Below are 16,893 nucleotides of genomic sequence, written 5' to 3' on the forward strand. Positions count from 1 at the left end.
AAGAAGAACATACTATTTGATGACTTGGAAGAAGACAGAGAGCTGGACGTAGGCAGGGAAGCACAGGAACACAAAGGACCTGCCACAGCAGGCGCAACACATAAGCTCCCTCCAGACTTTCTCCATCACGCAAGGTGTGAACAGTCACAAAGCTGGTAAAGTCACTCCAGGTGCAGTGCACCTTTTCCTCCATCCCATTAATCAACCAGTACCCTCATGTCCTTAGAATAGAAGAGGGGGAAATACTCCTCTACCCTTGGCCAGGTGGTCGGAGAGAAAGTCCACATGATACAGCCTTCTGCAGGATCAAAGTGTATGTTGTGATGCATAAACATAGGGTTTGGAAGAAAATTTACTTTAAATACCAGCTGAGTAAAAACTTGGCTAAGTGATTTCACCATGCTGAACCCCAGTTTTCTAATCTATTAAATGAGAGAGCAATGTCGCTATGAGAATCTTATTGTGAGTATTAAATGAGATAAAGCATGTTGGAGTGCTTTGTAAATTTCTAAAGTAGGGGAAAGAATGTTGGGTGGTACTGGGAGCAGGAAAGATTGAAAATCCTTGGCTTTTTAAGCCCACCACAGTTCATCCAAGTGCCTTCTCAGAGACAGAAGGAACAGGGGTGGAGAAAGGGGGCTTATTAATAGCTTTCCCCGATCTCTATACCATGGAGGAGGTAAGAAGGTTAATGTCAACAATAACATTTAATCTGTGTATGGTGGATAAGGTGAGAATGTTAGTATTAATCCTTTCAATAACTGAATTTATATACAGTGATTTATGGGTAACAACTAGTTTTGTCATCTACAATGTCATGCAATGCTGTGTCTCCTAAACTCCTTTTTCTTTTCTTTTTTTTTCAGTTTATATTTCCATTGTTTTACGTCCTGTTAGTGTTTTGACAGTGTAGGCTCTCCCCATTCAGATGTGGTCACTGTAGAGCACCTGCCACTAAGGCACCCATAGTCCTCCACCAAGTCCATTGTGCTCTCCCCCCACTTCTCATGCATCCCCCTCCCTCATTGGATGCCTTCACTCTGTGGTCAGCTTTCTTTTTTTTTTTTTTAAAGATTTATTTATTTATTTGTTTGTTTATTTGTTTATTTATTTATACAAGCACTGCATACAGTCAGAAACATGGGAGGGTGAAAGAATTTACCAGAGAGGGCCTCCCCGGTGGCGCAGCGGTTGAGCGCTGGGTTGCGAAGCTGCGCGCGGCCTCTGCGGCGCCGGTTCGATCCCCGGCTGCTCCCCGGCCACCAGAGGAGGGTCCCACATGGCGCGCAGACCTCTCCTGCTGCCCGCTGCTCCCCTCAGCAGTGTGCTTCGGTCCTTCTGCCTGCTCTGCTCCCCGCTCTGGCTCTGGTGAATTCTCTCGCCCTCCCGCGCTTCTGACTGTACCCAGTGCATGTATAAACAAAACAAACAAACAAACCAGCAAACAAATAAAATAAAGCATGCCTCTATAAAAAAAAAAAAAAAAAAAAAAAAAAAAGAATTTACCAGAGCCAGAGCGGGGAGCAGAGCAGGCAGAAGGACCAAAGTACACTGCTGAGGGGAGCAGCGGGCGGCAGGAGAAGTCTGCGCGCCATGTGGGACCCTCCTCTGGTGGCCGGGGAGCAGCCGGGGATCGAACCAGCCCTGCAGAGGCTGCGGGCAGCTTTGCAACCCAGCGCTCAACCGCTGCGCCACCGGGGAGGCCCTCTGTGGTCAGCTTTCAAGGATTGTTTTTAATATTTCTCTTTGACCCTTTGTTTGTAAACTCCTTTTTAAAAAGAAAACTCATGCATTTGGAGGGGAGACTCTGTAAACACTAATCTTAGCACATTGGCAGGAATGGTGTATCACATTAACTGATCTTGGCAAGACCAAATGGAGTGCAGCACTGGGTAAGAAGGTGGTGATAGAGGAGAAAGGAGGCCAGAATGGGGCTCAAGTCACCCACAAGCCCCCCAAAAGTTCTGGGGAGACAGAATAGAAGCTGTGGAAATCTTGTTTTCACCCAATAAAAGTCCCCCCCCCCCAAGAAGAGAACACCACCACATGTAGATGGAGGCAGAGATGGGAGTGATGTCTGCAAGGTAAAGACCACTTGTTTTCACGGCTCCTGTCCACTCCAAATGGCTCAGCTTTTCTAGAGACAGATATAAGTATGTAATTGTCAGAGCTGTGATCAAGATGGGGATTATTATGCAGAGGACAGCCCAGAGGATCGTGCAGTGACCACACAGCCTCACAACCTTGGAGAATTACTGCAGATTAACCCACAATTGAGAAGGGAGGGGTTGGAACTATGCCCCCAGAGGAATTGATGAAATGACATGGAGGCCTCTAGAAAGTCTCTGAATAAGGTAGAAACCATCACCTCATATATCTTTCCAAATATTTTGTGGCCTTGCATATGTGTACGTGTGTGTGTGTGTGTGTATGTATAGGTGCGTTTTTAACATTATACTTTGTGCTTAATTCATCAGCATGTTCTTTTGACTCAATAATATGTCTTGAAGTAGAACTAGCCTCATGGTTCATTAGATCTACTTATGTATTTTTTAACTATCGTATGCTAATTTATAGACTAGATAGAGCCCTTTATTAAGCCTTTTACATGGATATTTCACTCTTGCAGGGTGCAGGCATGGGGTAGGTCTTTATGAAGTCCCTCAGGTTTACCCTCTAATATACTATGTATATTTTTGTTTCACCCTACTAAAATATAGACTCCTTAAGGGATTTTTGTCCCTTCTATCCACAGCTCTGTGTTTGGCACCTAAAACTTGCTGAATTCGTCGAATGAGCTGAGACCTTTAGAGTGGACAATGATGATTCATTGCGGCCACATTCTGCCTCCATATAATGTTATGGTGTACTATCCTCTTAAGAGAGTTGAAGTCTTAGATGGCAGGAAGTCACCCTCATCTCTTTCATCTGCAGTGCCTGGCACAGGGCGTTTATTAATGTGAGAACTTAAGTTTCAGAGACAGGCTAGCGTGCTGTTTCATACTTCAGTCTGACCTGCATGACTTTGCAATCTCAGCTCAACAGTTAAGTCATCCTGTGACCCTGGCCAAACACCAACCTAAAAAGGATTAGCAACAGCTTATATCTATCTAGTCCCTCTTACCACCTCCACAACCCTCTCTCTGGCCTAAGCTACCACTCAGTGGCTGCCAAACCAGTTGCCTCACTTCCACCTCCTGCAAATCCTTCCATTCTTACCATTGCAGTCAGTGAAATGCTAAAACCTGAGTCTGAGGAGGCACCCCTCCCGTCAACCCTCCATGGAACCTCACTCTGAACAAAAGACCAAGTTGATGTAAAATGTCCTAAAAAGCACAGCATGGGCTGCACCAACTGCCCTCCCAGTGATGCCCGCCTCAACTTGGCTGCTGGCCTAGCTTGCTTATTCTTGCCAGTTTCTCTGGCTTCCTACAGTTCCTGGAACTTGGAAGCCTGTGTCACTATGAGGTTCCTGTGCCTGCCCTGCACTCCCTGGGAATGCTTTCCCCAGGCATGTGTGTAGCTCACTCCCCTCCAGCCTTTAGCCAGAGAATACCTACTTGGTGAGCCTCTCCTTATCTAAAACTAGAACCTCACCTGGACCTTTCTGTCACCTTCTGTGCTTGCTTATTTACCCCCTCCAGCACTTTACCATGACCTGCCATCACACTTATTGTGTATTTCTTCCCACTAACATGTTAGCTCCACAAGCCAGAGGTATGTGTTTGTTTTATTTCATTTTATACATGAAGTGCCAAAGCAGTGCTGGGCAACTACTAAGTGTTCAATAGCTTTATGTTGATTAAACATTTAAAAATAGATCATTTACTTGACACCTACCATGCTAAACCCCTGCCTGGTGTTAGTCCATAGAATTTTCCCCATGTAAAGACAAAGCCTCTGCCATCCAACAGCTGGGATTAATTAAATCCTCACCTGCTGCTTATCAGCTCTGGTCCAGAGGTCAATCATTTATCCACAGTACGTTTCCATTACTCCATCTGAATGAATGCAGGAAAATAATAATTTCTGTTTGTTGTATTTTGCCAGACTCTATATGAAGCAACCAGTTCAACACCGTTAAGCCCCCACATGAAGGCTTTAAATCCCATCGTATTTAATTATCTACCTCATGTGATCATTTAAGACTTAATAACTATTTTGTGCATACTCTTTTGTAGGCGTAAAGTACTTCCTTGTCTGTACGCTATTTCGCAGAGAGAAAAATGTTAACTGCTAGTTTATAAGTGCCCTGAAAAATGGGATTTACAGTGAAACACCCTAAGCACTTAACTCAATTGGTGCTCAGAGCATTACTCCAATAATGATTTGTGGCCTTGTATTAAATCTTTGTGATGTTCTGGACAAGAACTGTATTTAGTAGTCTTACACTTTGATTTCAACAGAATAGGACTGTTTTTAAGTCATCTGAGAGTTTCAAAGATGATAATGGATATGAAAAAGGAAAAAAGAGATCTGATCCTAAAGTAGAGACAACCAAGGAGTGGTTAAAACATGCTTTTGAATCAGACCTATCTGATTTCAAATTTTGACAGGCACATCATAGGCTCTCAAGAAATAATTGAATCAATGAATGTCTCATAGACATATAAGTTGTATAATGTTGGGCAAATTAAGATGTATAATTTCTTGTCTTATGGGGAAATGATATCTATATCATGAATTTGTGGGTTTTTTTTTTACTTTTTAAATTTATTTTATATATTTTTACAACATTTTTCATTTTTGCACAGTGTATGCATTTTCATCTTGGTTATAATCCCCATACAATTCCCACCCCTCCCTTGTTTTGATACTACTCAATTTGTTTTAATGGGACAAATACTATAGTCAACATACAGAAAGATTTTAACAGAATTAATAATTCTGTTAAATAAACAGTGCTTTCCACACTACAGTTAAATATGGAGCACTCATCCCCCAAGTTAAGTGTTTTATCTGAGATGTAATAATGATACAGATGAAGCTAGTAGCAGACATAAAAGTGACCCTTTTACAAAATCTCTCCTTCTCTATCCTTTCCCAACTCTAATTTATCAATTTATCAGTAGTCTTGGTACACCCATAATCTTACCAAATCCCATGTTATAATATTTATTCAATTCTTCCTTATTCCTTCAACTACATGACAAATCCTTGCTTGTCTTTGAAGACTCAGCACTGCCCTCCCTGCTCTCAGAAGCAGCCATCTCCCCAAGGGGCTGGGTCTCTTCCTCCATGCTCCAGTAGTGCCTGACTTGCTCCTCTGTTAACAGTGCTCAGTGTGCCTTCCGGCCCGCAGTTCATTATTTACAAGTCAGTCTCTCCCACGGGGCAGAGTGTAGAGCAGACTCATAAATCATACCCTCAGGACTCACTAGATGACTTTTAACACCCACCTCAGAGATCATGCATGTAAAATAGCTTATCACAGTAGTCGGCCGTAGGAAATGGTCAATAATAATAATTATGGTGATGATTAGCAGTAGTAGTAGTATTCATCTGTCACAGCATGAGGCGAGTAAATGGATGAAGTATAATAATTATCTATACAAATGCCATGATGATCTAGAATATTATAGGCTAGAACTCTAGGGCTTTGGAGTATCAAAGACTGCTTACTATGCAAAGAGGAAATACTGACTCTCAGAATCTTCCTTTTGAGCTCATAGGGAGAAAAATGTTTTGAATCTGTGAGGCATTGCTTTTCCTAACAGAGCTGTCTATTGAAGTAGTTTGAAACTTTAAATGAGAAATTAAAATTCCTTGTTTCTGTACCAGGAGGTAATTAAGTCAAGAAATACACTTGGAAAAAACTTGTCTTTCAGGTGGAAACATTTAAAAGTATTTTGCTTGAAGTTCGGAGTTTTTAGATACTGTTAATATACTGCTGAGTTTATTATGGGGTAAAATAACATGATTAATTCAGTGGTGAATTATATCCCCACTTGTTACAGTCCATATTTTGAGAGAACAACATTTAAGTTCTGTGTATTCTCAAATCATGCAAAGAATTAGAATTCTTTTCTCTTGCCAATGAACATTTCCTTTTGACTCTATTCACTTACTCCTTCAACAAACCTTGCAAATATATTGAGTACCTACTGTGAGGCACTATGCTGAGTACTGGGGCTGAAGTGGTGGATAGATCCAGGGAAATCTCTATTTCTGGGAAGCAAAAGGTGATGGAGATAGAAAAGGGGGTTAGTTAATTTCATAGGTAATGCAGTTTATTTCCTGAGGAATCTGTACTCTTGAGTCTGAAAGATATGCATGAGAAGGCGTGGCAGATAGTGAAGTCTTTCTGAGAAAGGTAGGTTGGGGGCCTCCCTAGTGGCGCAGGCAGTTGAACGTCACACTGTGAAGCTGTCTGCAGCCTCTGAAGCGTGGGTTCGATCCTGGCCGGCGAGAATCCCACATGGCTAGGCAGACCTCTCCTTTCTCACCTGCTCCCCACAGCAGTGTATTTCTTCAGTCTGCCTGTTCTGCTTCCTGCTCTGTCTCCCGTGAATCCTCTCACCCTCCTGCGCATCTGGCCTGTACCCTGGTTCTTGTATAAAAATAAATAAATCTTTAAAAAAAAAAAAAAAGAAAGAAAGAAAAGAAAGGTAGGTTGGGTAGAAAAATACTGCCCTCTGTCTGCCCCATGATTTCCAAAAAATGACTTTTTCAAGATCTAAGTGATTCCATGGTGGAGAAGGGGGCCTGGCGTCCACTCGGTCATATCCCGGTCCTGTGATTCCAATCCAGGCACTGTCTGCAGAGTGAACCATTATGCTATGACTCACTGTATCAAGTGGCTTGTTCTCTCCTCATGGAAGAGGAGAGGCATTTTAGAGTCCAAAGCTTTTCAAATTTAGAAACACGGTCTCTAAGTTTGCCTTCATTCCAGATTTACATGATGTGATGTTGAAAATACACCGTGTATTCCAGCCTCACTGCTGGCTTCAGTTAGTGATCTACCCCGCTTTCTCTTGACTCTACTTTCCTCACTGAATTCTTCACTTTTTTCCACCAGGAACATTATTTTATTCAGATTATAGAGTTATACAACAATTATTATAGAAGTCTTGGAGAGAGAGAAGAAAAGTCTGGATACATTTAAATTAGAATTTCTCATCACCTCCCACTCAAAGCAAACTATTGATAAATGTGTACACATGTACTACCTACCTCATTCTAAGTGTCTTAAATCTTAGTTTGAAGTATATTTGTTTCTACAGAGTGCTTGGAAATTGTGTTCAAATGCGTTGTGTAATAAACTTTTTAAAAATAGACAAATTGATAAATAATCCAGAGAAGGCACTGCTGTTCTTCAAATGTGATTTTTAAAAAGCAAACTGGAAAGTTTCTACCACAGCATCCTTTAGGCTTATTGGCTCTGGAGGAAGTCTGTTCATCCTTTGTCTTGACTTTGTTATCTACCACCTACATAATTCTGCACAATCCATATTTATTTATAATGTTGTGGACAAATGAATACTAATCCAGTGTGTCATCTATAAATAGGGAATGATGTGTATGTCTCATTCCGAAATGGGAGGATGCAAATGAAATGCTGTCTTGTACTGTTCTGGCATATACTAAATGGTCAAAAAAAAAAAAAAAAAGATGTGGAGTGAGGATAAGGAAAATGACAGTGAGATGCTGGTGGGCTCAGGAAAGAAAAAAGACCTTCTACCCCTCCATCCTAATCCAGATGTCATCTCTCTCTCTCTCTCTCTCTCTCTCTCTTTTTTTTGATTGATTTATTTATTTATACAAGCACTGGGTACAGTCAGAAGCGCGGGAGGGTGAGAGAATTCACCTGAGCCAAAGTGGGGAACAGAACAGGCAGAATGACAAAATACACTGCTGAGGGGAGCAGCAGGCGCAGCAGAAGAGGTCTGCGCACCATGTGGGACCCTTGCTGGCGGCTGGGGATCGAACCCGCGCTGCAGAAGCTGCAGGCAGCTTCACAGCCCAGCGCTCAACTGCTGTGCCACCAGGGGAGGCCCTGTCATCTCCTTTTTATCTGGCAAAGGATTTCTACCTAGACCTCTCATCTCTAGTTTCTTTTTGTTCCTTTTTGCCCTATATATAACTTCAAAAATTTTAATTTAAATCTTTTTTTTTTAATTCAGATCATTTCTCAGCTTTCCAGTATTTTTTTTTTTTATTTTATTACATTGTTGTTCATTTTTGTACAGTAATTGGTTTCTCCCCTCTGGTGTAGTCACCGTAGTTCTCCCACCATTTCAGCACCCATGGTCCATCACTATAGTCCTTTGTGCTCTTTTCACACCAGGAATTATTAAGCAAAATGTAAATTCAGTATTTTGCAAGACATGCATAATTTACCCCCTTCCTGTTTTTCTAGCTGTACTTCCATTGGTTTCCAACCAGGAAACTCCCACACCAAACATTGTGGTCTACTGTTTATTTTTCACACTTGTCTTCCACTAAGTCTGCCTTTCTCCAGTTCCTCCTATTCATGTTTCATGCCCAACCTTAACCATAAGGACTTCTCTGCCTGTCACCACGTCTTTATTGAGATATAATTGATATGTACCATTGTGTGCTTCGAGGTGTACAACATAATGATTTGGTATATGTATGGCAAACAGTATAGAGGACTATACTGTTAAAATAATTAAGTAGAGGACTGCCATATGACCCAGCAGTCCCACTTCTGGATATATATATCTGAAGGAAATAATATAACTATTTTGAAGAGATAGTTGCACCACCATATTCATTGAGTTATTATTCACCATAGACAAGATAGAGAAACAGTCTAAGTTCCTTCTATCCATTGACAGATTAATAGATTAAAAAAAATATAATGCACTCTTACACACATACACAGAGGAATATTATTCACCATTAAAAGGAAGGCAATCCTGCCATTTGTGACAACATGTGCCATTTGTGCCCTTGAGGGCATTGTGCTATGTGAAATAAGCCAGAGAATGGGAAATACTGTAGGATCTCCTTATATGTGAAATTTAAAAATAACAAGCTCATAGAAACTAAGAACAAATTGGTGGTTGTCAGAGAACAGGAGTGAGAGGGAATTTGTCAAAAAGTAAAAACTTCCAGTTATAAGTTAAATAATTTCTGGGCATGTAATCTACAGTATGGTGACTAGCATTAACCAAACTATATTATATAAAAGAAAGCTATTAAGAGAGTAAATCTTAAACCTTTTCATCACACACAAAAAAATTATAACTGTGGGATGATGGATGTGTTAACCAATCCTATTGTGATAATCATTTCACAACATAAATCAAATGATTACATTGTATACCTTAAATGTACACATTGTTATATATCAATTATAGCTTAATAAAACTAGAAGGATAAAATATTTGTTTGGAATCTACTTTGTGCCTGCTACTCCTCATGATACCATTACTCTTCTCACTGTGTGTGTGTGTCTGGGTATGTGTGGGTGTTTTCCATTTTGAGGGTAACTGTATATGCAGCTTTGTTTGGTAGATTTATATTTTATCGTCTTCAACTTTAACAAAACACCTTTACATAATCATGGTTCAAGAGATAGTATTGACCTTTTTTGAAGTGATTTTCATATTGCATGTGATCCATGTGAAGATTAGGTAGACCACCTTACTTCCAAAATCCCATCAATCAAAAAATGTAGTTAAGCATTGGCCTCTGGGACAAAATTCAAAACAGAATTCTAAATGTTAAAAAAGGGACTCCCCGGTGGCGCAGTGGTTGAGCGCTGGGTTGCGAAGCTGCCCGCAGCCCCTACAGCGCCGGTTCGATCCCCAGCTGCTCCCCGGCCACCGGAGGAGGGTCCCACATGGCGCGCAGACCTCTCCTGCCGCCCGCTGCTCCCCTCAGCAGTGTACTTCGGTCCTTCTGCCTGCTCGGCTCCCCTCTCTGGCTCTGGTGAATTCTCTCACCCTCCCGTACTTCTGACTGTACCCAGTGCTTGTATAAATAAATAAAAAATAAATCTTTAAATAAATGTTTTAAAAAATTTACATTTTTCTGTAATTTATTGTACTTCATTATGCCATATTATAAGGAAAAATATTGATGCTGATTTCTCTTTGGTACGGTATGGAAAATTATTTGCAATTCCTTATAACACATCTATATAGCATATCTGATGCTGCTGTATCAAAGATTTTAATGTGCTATAACTTAAGTAATATTTATCCATGTAAACCTTATTCAGAAATTGTTCTTTGGGTCTCCCTGGTGGCCTAAGGATTAAGTCTCAGCACTATCACTGCCACAGCCTGAGTTCCATCCCCATCCAGGGAACTAACCCACATGGCACAGCAGACCTCTCCTGTCTCGCACGCTGCTCCCCTTAGCAGTATATTTCAGTAAATCCGCCTGTTCTGTTCCCTACTCTGTCTCTGGTGAATCTCCTTAACCCTGTACCTCTGGCCTATATCTCTGTTCTTCTGTGCAAAAAGAAAAAAAAAAATTGTTCCTTTTTAATAGCAAGTACACATTATTCACCTCTTATATAAATTTCTGCTCCTGTCTAGCACTTTGCAAAGGTGTCTTTTTATGTTTGTTCTTTAATTCAAGGTCTTTGAAAATAGTCACCAGAGAAACAACAGAATAGGTGATGTATGTTTCACTTATACCTAAAGCAGGAAAGATTGCTGTCATTTTAAATACAGTTCTCTGAAGATGACTGCCTCCAACAATTTGGGTATTTTTCTTTCATTTTGTAGACTAGTTTGTTTTTAATTAACCATTTATTGAGAGCAAGTACCCACTCTAGGCAGGGACTCATGCATGTTTTGCTCTGCTTGACCTTGACTACATAATAATTTCCTGCTTTGTTTGAGATTTCTTCCCATGTCCAGTGAAGCTGGTACTTCTCACTCTACAATAACTAAAATATTCTCAACCCAGGAAGGATAAAGCAAATAAGAAAATGTAGCACTGAGAGACTTATTTATTAAACTCATCCTATAAAAGCCTTTGATAAACCAGACAAGAGTACCATGGGAGTAGGACAGCAGCGAGGATCATGAAGCCTCAGCATATTGCTTAAAGAGAAAGTTGTTCAATTATATTGTTTAGTTAACTGCTGCATCAAGTTTTAACTTCTTTTTATTATTAGTTTATATATTTATATATATTTTACATCATTGTTCATTTTTGGGGGATGTTTGCTTTCTAGTGTCAGGTGTATTCCCCGTAAAATTCCCACCACCAAGTCACCTGTGCACCATCACCATAGTCCCTTGTGCTCTTCCCTCCCCTGTTTTGACTCCTCTCCCTCCCCCTCCCCTGCAGAATGTCTCTGATCTATAGTTGCCTGTTAATTTCTTTTAAAGATTTATTTATTTATACAAGAACTAAAGTACAGGCCAGAAGCACAGGAGGATGAGAGTATTCACCAGAGACAGAGTGGGGAGCAGCAGGGGAGACAGGAGAGGTTTGACCTGCCATGTGGGTATCTCCCTGGCTGGCCAGGAATCGAACCTGTGCAGCAGAGGCTGCAGACAGCTCCACAGCGCTGCGCTCAACCCACTGTGCCACTGGTGAAGCCCTAATTTTTTCTTTTTATTCATTTTTTTTTCCTGATCCCTTATTTAGTTCCCCTACATTCCTCCTGTAAGTGACACCCTCTGATATTTTTCTTTTTTCCTACTGGCTTATTTCGCTGAGCATGATCCCTTCTAGCTCCATCCATGTTGCTTCAAATGGCATGAGTTTATCTTTTTTGATCGCCAAATAGTATTCCATTGTGTATATATACCACATCTTCTTGATCCAGTCATCTATTTTTGGGCATTTGGGTTGTTTCCATAGCTTACCTATTGTAAATAGTGCTGCAATAAACATGGGAGTGCAGGTATCCTTTTGAATTAATGTTTTTGTTTTTGTGTTCTTTGCGTAGATTTCTAGGAATCTGAAATCAGAGCATCCATTCAAGAGTCCAACAAAGTAAAAGAAAATTTCCAAAATAAACCTTGCTATAAATTATCTTTGTGAAATATGTTCCTCTCTCAGTATTTTCCTTGGATCTGGATGAATGTTTATGAAATAAGACATAGTTTATCCTTGAGTGGCATTCAGTCACCTACAGAATAACTATAATGTAAATGGATTGTGGCCAAAGCCTCATAATTTTTCTTTTCTGCATCTGTATGTGCCTCATTAGCCCATTCCAGCTTCTGCAGCCAGAGACGATTACTGAAACCTAAGTGTTGTCAAGTCACTTCCTTGTTCAAAGCCCATCAATGTGCACACACTGCTATGGGGATAAAGTCCACATGGTTGACATTGTTGACACAGCCTCTACCAGCTGATCCCTGTCTCCCTCTCCAAGCTCATCTCCTGCTCTTTTCCCATTCACTCACCAAGTTCTTGCCTGCATTTTTCTCCAGAACATCATTCATATTCTTTTTTATCTCTAGGCCTTTATACTCATTATTCCCTCAACCTAAAACATTCTTTCCCTTTCTAACCATTCACTGACTGATTCCTTCTCAACTTCCATACCTTTGTTATGTATCACTTTTCCTGAGGAGTTATTCTTGACCCACCAACACCCCTGTGATTCTCACCTTTTATGAAATTGCTGATTTCTCCTCTGGAAAAGATAAAAACCCCATTTCTCTTGCTTTGCACCCAGATATTTCCTAAATATTTGTGAATTGATGATGAGTAAATTAATTAATGTATGATGAATACATAAGTGTCTTCAAAGTAAAAACTGAAACCCAGATGAGGGAATAATTCATTCCAAGGAGGGTGTGGTGAACAGGTATCAAAGAAGGTAATATGAGATGATCTTAGATCTGGATCCTAAAAAAAATGAGTAGGAGGGAGTTCACCAGGCTCTTGAGGATGGGAAAGAGAATCCCCTCCAGACTGCATGAGCAACATCAGGGGTGTGCAGACTGGATCAGTTCTGAATGAATCCTACTTGCTTTGCCGCTTACTTTAGAAATCACTTCTCCTAAGTCTTCCTCGTATGTCTCTTGTGTGTGTCCAGGTACATAAGCTTTCTCTTACACACAACCCTTTATGATGTCTATTTCTAATGTGGTATTTTAAACCTGAGATCCAAAAACCAAATCCATCAAGAATGACAAGCTTTTGATTCTCTTTATATATATAATTATTATTTCATATGAAAAACATAACATGTTGACTTTAGATAATTTAGGAAAATAATAATAATTACTGTGTGCTAAAGAGGGCATATGGTAGAAGAAAAGGGGAAAGAGAAGCAAATATAGAGACATACATACAGGCACCTTGCACTCCTGAAAAGTCCTATAACTACTAAGCCAACTAGCAGCATTTCAAAAAATATTTTAATCTTCTTATAACATATGTAGAACGGCCAGACAGCTGACACCACAGCCATGCCCACCACATTTCCCTTAGGGACACTAGAGCTCCAAGTTTGGACTGGCTTAAACAGCAGCCCTCTCCTTTATATTAAATCACTATATCAAGTTCATGGATGTACTGTGAGACATTTTTCCTACATAGTGTTTAAGAATTGATAACATGTCTGTGCCCATTACCAGGAATAAAGTAAGTTTAATTCGTTCATTTTAAGTACTAACAGTATCTTTAAAATAAGTTTGGGGAAGGTCTTAGACAAACTAACAAGGTTTTGGTAGAGGGGATTTTTCCAAATACCAATTACAGAGAAGTGTTGAAGCATTTAGCTTCATATGAACTCTAGCTCTTTTATATTACACTTGCTTATCATATCACACTCAGAGGTGACAGCCTTATTGGAAATTATGAGATTAATAATGACTTTATTCAGCTTGTAGCTTAGGGCAGAACCAGCTACAAAACCAGCACTCCTGGGGATTCTGATGCTGTCAGTGGAGGCCCCACTTCCACAAAAGCATTAGCCCAGATCCTTTTCTCTTTCCAAGGAGTGCTGTACTTTTCCTGGCCCATCTTCTTAACACAAATATGTGCTGAATCTGTTCCTTCTTCCTTAAAATCGAAACTGGCTTCTGTCTAATAGTTCGGTCCTGCAAAAAATAGTAACTATGATAATAGTAGTAACAATAATTTGCTAGTCATTTGCCACACACTAGCTCACTTAGCCTTGAAAGAAGTCTGTTAGGTAAATATATCCCTTTTGCTTTCTTCCAGTAAGGAGCTTGGAGAGTTTCATTTCTGAGGAATATACAACTAGAAAGTGTGAGTCAAGCTGAATTGCTCTGATTTCAAATTTCCAATTCCTAACCACTTAGCTCTACCATTCTATTTTGTAGACTGGCCCCCAGCTGGCATTTTTATGCCATGGCCCTCTTGTTAGCCTTCCTAGAGTGGAGTAAAATCCTGTCCTCTCATTAACAGTGTTATAGCTGAGAAGCTTTGAGACTGACAGATGTGTATTTGAGATAAAATTCTGTCATTTTATAGCAGAGTGATTTATTTTCAAGTTACTACTCTGATCCTCAGTTTTCTTATATAAGAAATGAGTAAATATTTGAAAGTTTCACCTGAATTTAATGTACCGAAGCACAGGGCCTGGCACAGAATAAAAATGCAGTAAGGTAGGTAGTATCATTCAGAGTCACTTCACATTCCACTTTTCTATTGTTTCCATGTATTCTAAGCTCGCTCTCAGCTACTCCTACAGCATTACCAACTATATTATTCACTGCTTTCTAGAAGTAGTTTTCTCTTTATTGATGTTTGTCTCATATTACAGGCTGGAAGCTGCCTGAGGGTAAGACTGATGCTTATAACTTTAAACACCTATGAAAAGCCAAGAATAGTGCTCAATAGGTAGTGACCATATTTTCTCCACCAAATATGTGGCCGCCTTTCTACTAAAGAATTGTGTGGTGTTTTAGAATGTGAGAACCAGTAGAAATTGTAGTTGGTTATTAAAATATTAGGATTTCTGGGATATTTTCACTTTCCTGGATAGACTCTGCCACCAGAATTATAACAATTATAACCTAAGATTGGTAGTATAGAGTCAGTAAATGCTTAGTGAATTAATTTCAATTCTAATAGCAATGTCTGGTGGCCTCTGGAAGTCTCCTGGCTGGATACTATAGTAATTTGGCAAGATTTGTGAAATAAGCATGAAGGAATCTAGCGTGGAAAATGGTAAGACAGTTCAATGACTCGAGAGAGGCTGACCCTCCCTTTCCACTAAGACCTCCCTCTTCACTAACCTGTCCTTGTCTCCTTCCCATAGAGACATACTCCAAAGGGGATGGTCCCAGTCCTCTTAGGGATGGCAGAGAGCCTGGGAACGCAGCATGGTGCTCAAGGCTGAATACCAGGTACCTTGAGAGCATACATAGCAGCTGCGGGAACATATGGGCAACCGGTAGGCGTCCCCTTTAGGTCTGGACGGAAGCACCTCCATTTGTACAATATCCAATTTTCTGAAAGGTTGCACTGGAAACTTTCTCTATTATCTTGTCAAGTTTCCCCATTGACTTGGATGGCCTGGTATTCACATTTTTCTGACCTCCTTGTTCCTATGAAGCATTTAGGAATTTGTAAATTAAGATACATCCTTCATTTAGGCTTTCTTCTTGCTGCCGTTCTGTTTAGCATTCATCATCCTTTACCTTAGCAAGTTCAGAGGCCTCCTACCCAGACTCCCTGACTCCATGGTCTCCCCACTTTGACCAGAAAAAGCACACAGAGCTCTCTCTGCCAGGGCATCTACCTGCTGAGAACTTCAACAGCTTAGGGGGAAAAAAAAGAAACGATTCTAAAATCCTTAGCTTGTCATTCCAGGTCTTCCACAATCTATCATTTCCAGGCAACGTTTTTCAGCATTCGCTCCCATGTACCATATTGTAATTAACCAGTCCCCACTTTCCTCCCAAAATAGTTATTGTGCTTTCTCTTAGCTGTATCTCAGTACTGGGCATTTCTGTCACCCAGGATGCTTCATCTATTTCTCCATCTCTTGACATCCTCCCTTTCCAGATCAATGTTGCCTTCTTCAAGGGGCCTTCATTACTCACCCCTCTAGAAGGACAAGGCCTTATCTACATTTCTGAAACAACTGGTGTTTACAGTTTTTAGATAATGGTGATGATGATAATGATGATGGTGATGGTGATATAGGTAGGTAGGTACGCAGATAGACAGACAGACAGAGAGGTGGGGGTTAGTTTCATTTTGCCTTGGAACTCTGTTTTCAGCTTGAATATACTGTACCTAGCACTGCATGTAGAAGGAACTGTAACAGTATTCATTGAATAAATGAATGTGTGACCCAACTAACTGAGTACTCCATTTGTAATTAATCCTTGCTTTTATCAACTGTCTAATTCTAAGTCTTCACATATCAGGTTTTCCTAAATTTGGGTCCCTGACAAGGCAATCATGAGGTCATCATCACATAGGAGACTTCTTTTCACAAATACTGAGTACCTGGTATGTCCCAGGACTTATGGCAGATTCTGAGGAAGCAGGTTTCAAATTAGAACAACACATTCTGACCCTCACAAAGTTTACAGATTTATAGAGGTGGCTGCAATTAAATAATAAAGGTCTGTAATTGCCTAGAGGGTACTTCCAGGAGTAAGTGATATGGAAGCTGAGATCTGAAGGAGTCATAAAAATTAGACTAAACTGTGTGGCAGGGGTGAGTATGAGGTACAAGAACAAACCATGTGGGGTGGCTGGGAAGAGATTAGAAAAAAATGAATAGAATAGGCAAAGTCCTAGTGGGAAGGGAGAATGAATCAGAACATTAAAACATGTTCCTTATGGCCAGATTATTAGTGAGTGAAATGGAGGTGATGAGGTGAGGAGAATGGGCAGATTTGGGCATGAGGAGCACTCCAAGATGTGAAAGATACACTCCTAGGTTTTTGAAGGATTTTACACAGACACTGATATGACTTGCTTTTTGGAAAGATCCTTCTGTATTTGTGTGAGAAG

General features: G+C 40.3%; 1 protein-coding gene across 1 annotated transcript in view; it reads left to right on the plus strand.

Moving 5' to 3' along the window:
• The window catches only part of JAKMIP2 (janus kinase and microtubule interacting protein 2), a 168,934-nt gene that overhangs the window by 86,772 nt on the left and 65,269 nt on the right, over positions 1-16,893 (plus strand). The window lies entirely within an intron of this gene.

This window comes from Talpa occidentalis, unplaced genomic scaffold, assembly GCF_014898055.3.
Source record: "Talpa occidentalis isolate TD23 unplaced genomic scaffold, MPIMG_talOcc4v2.1 talOcc4.13, whole genome shotgun sequence".
Lineage (NCBI taxonomy): Eukaryota > Metazoa > Chordata > Mammalia > Eulipotyphla > Talpidae > Talpa > Talpa occidentalis.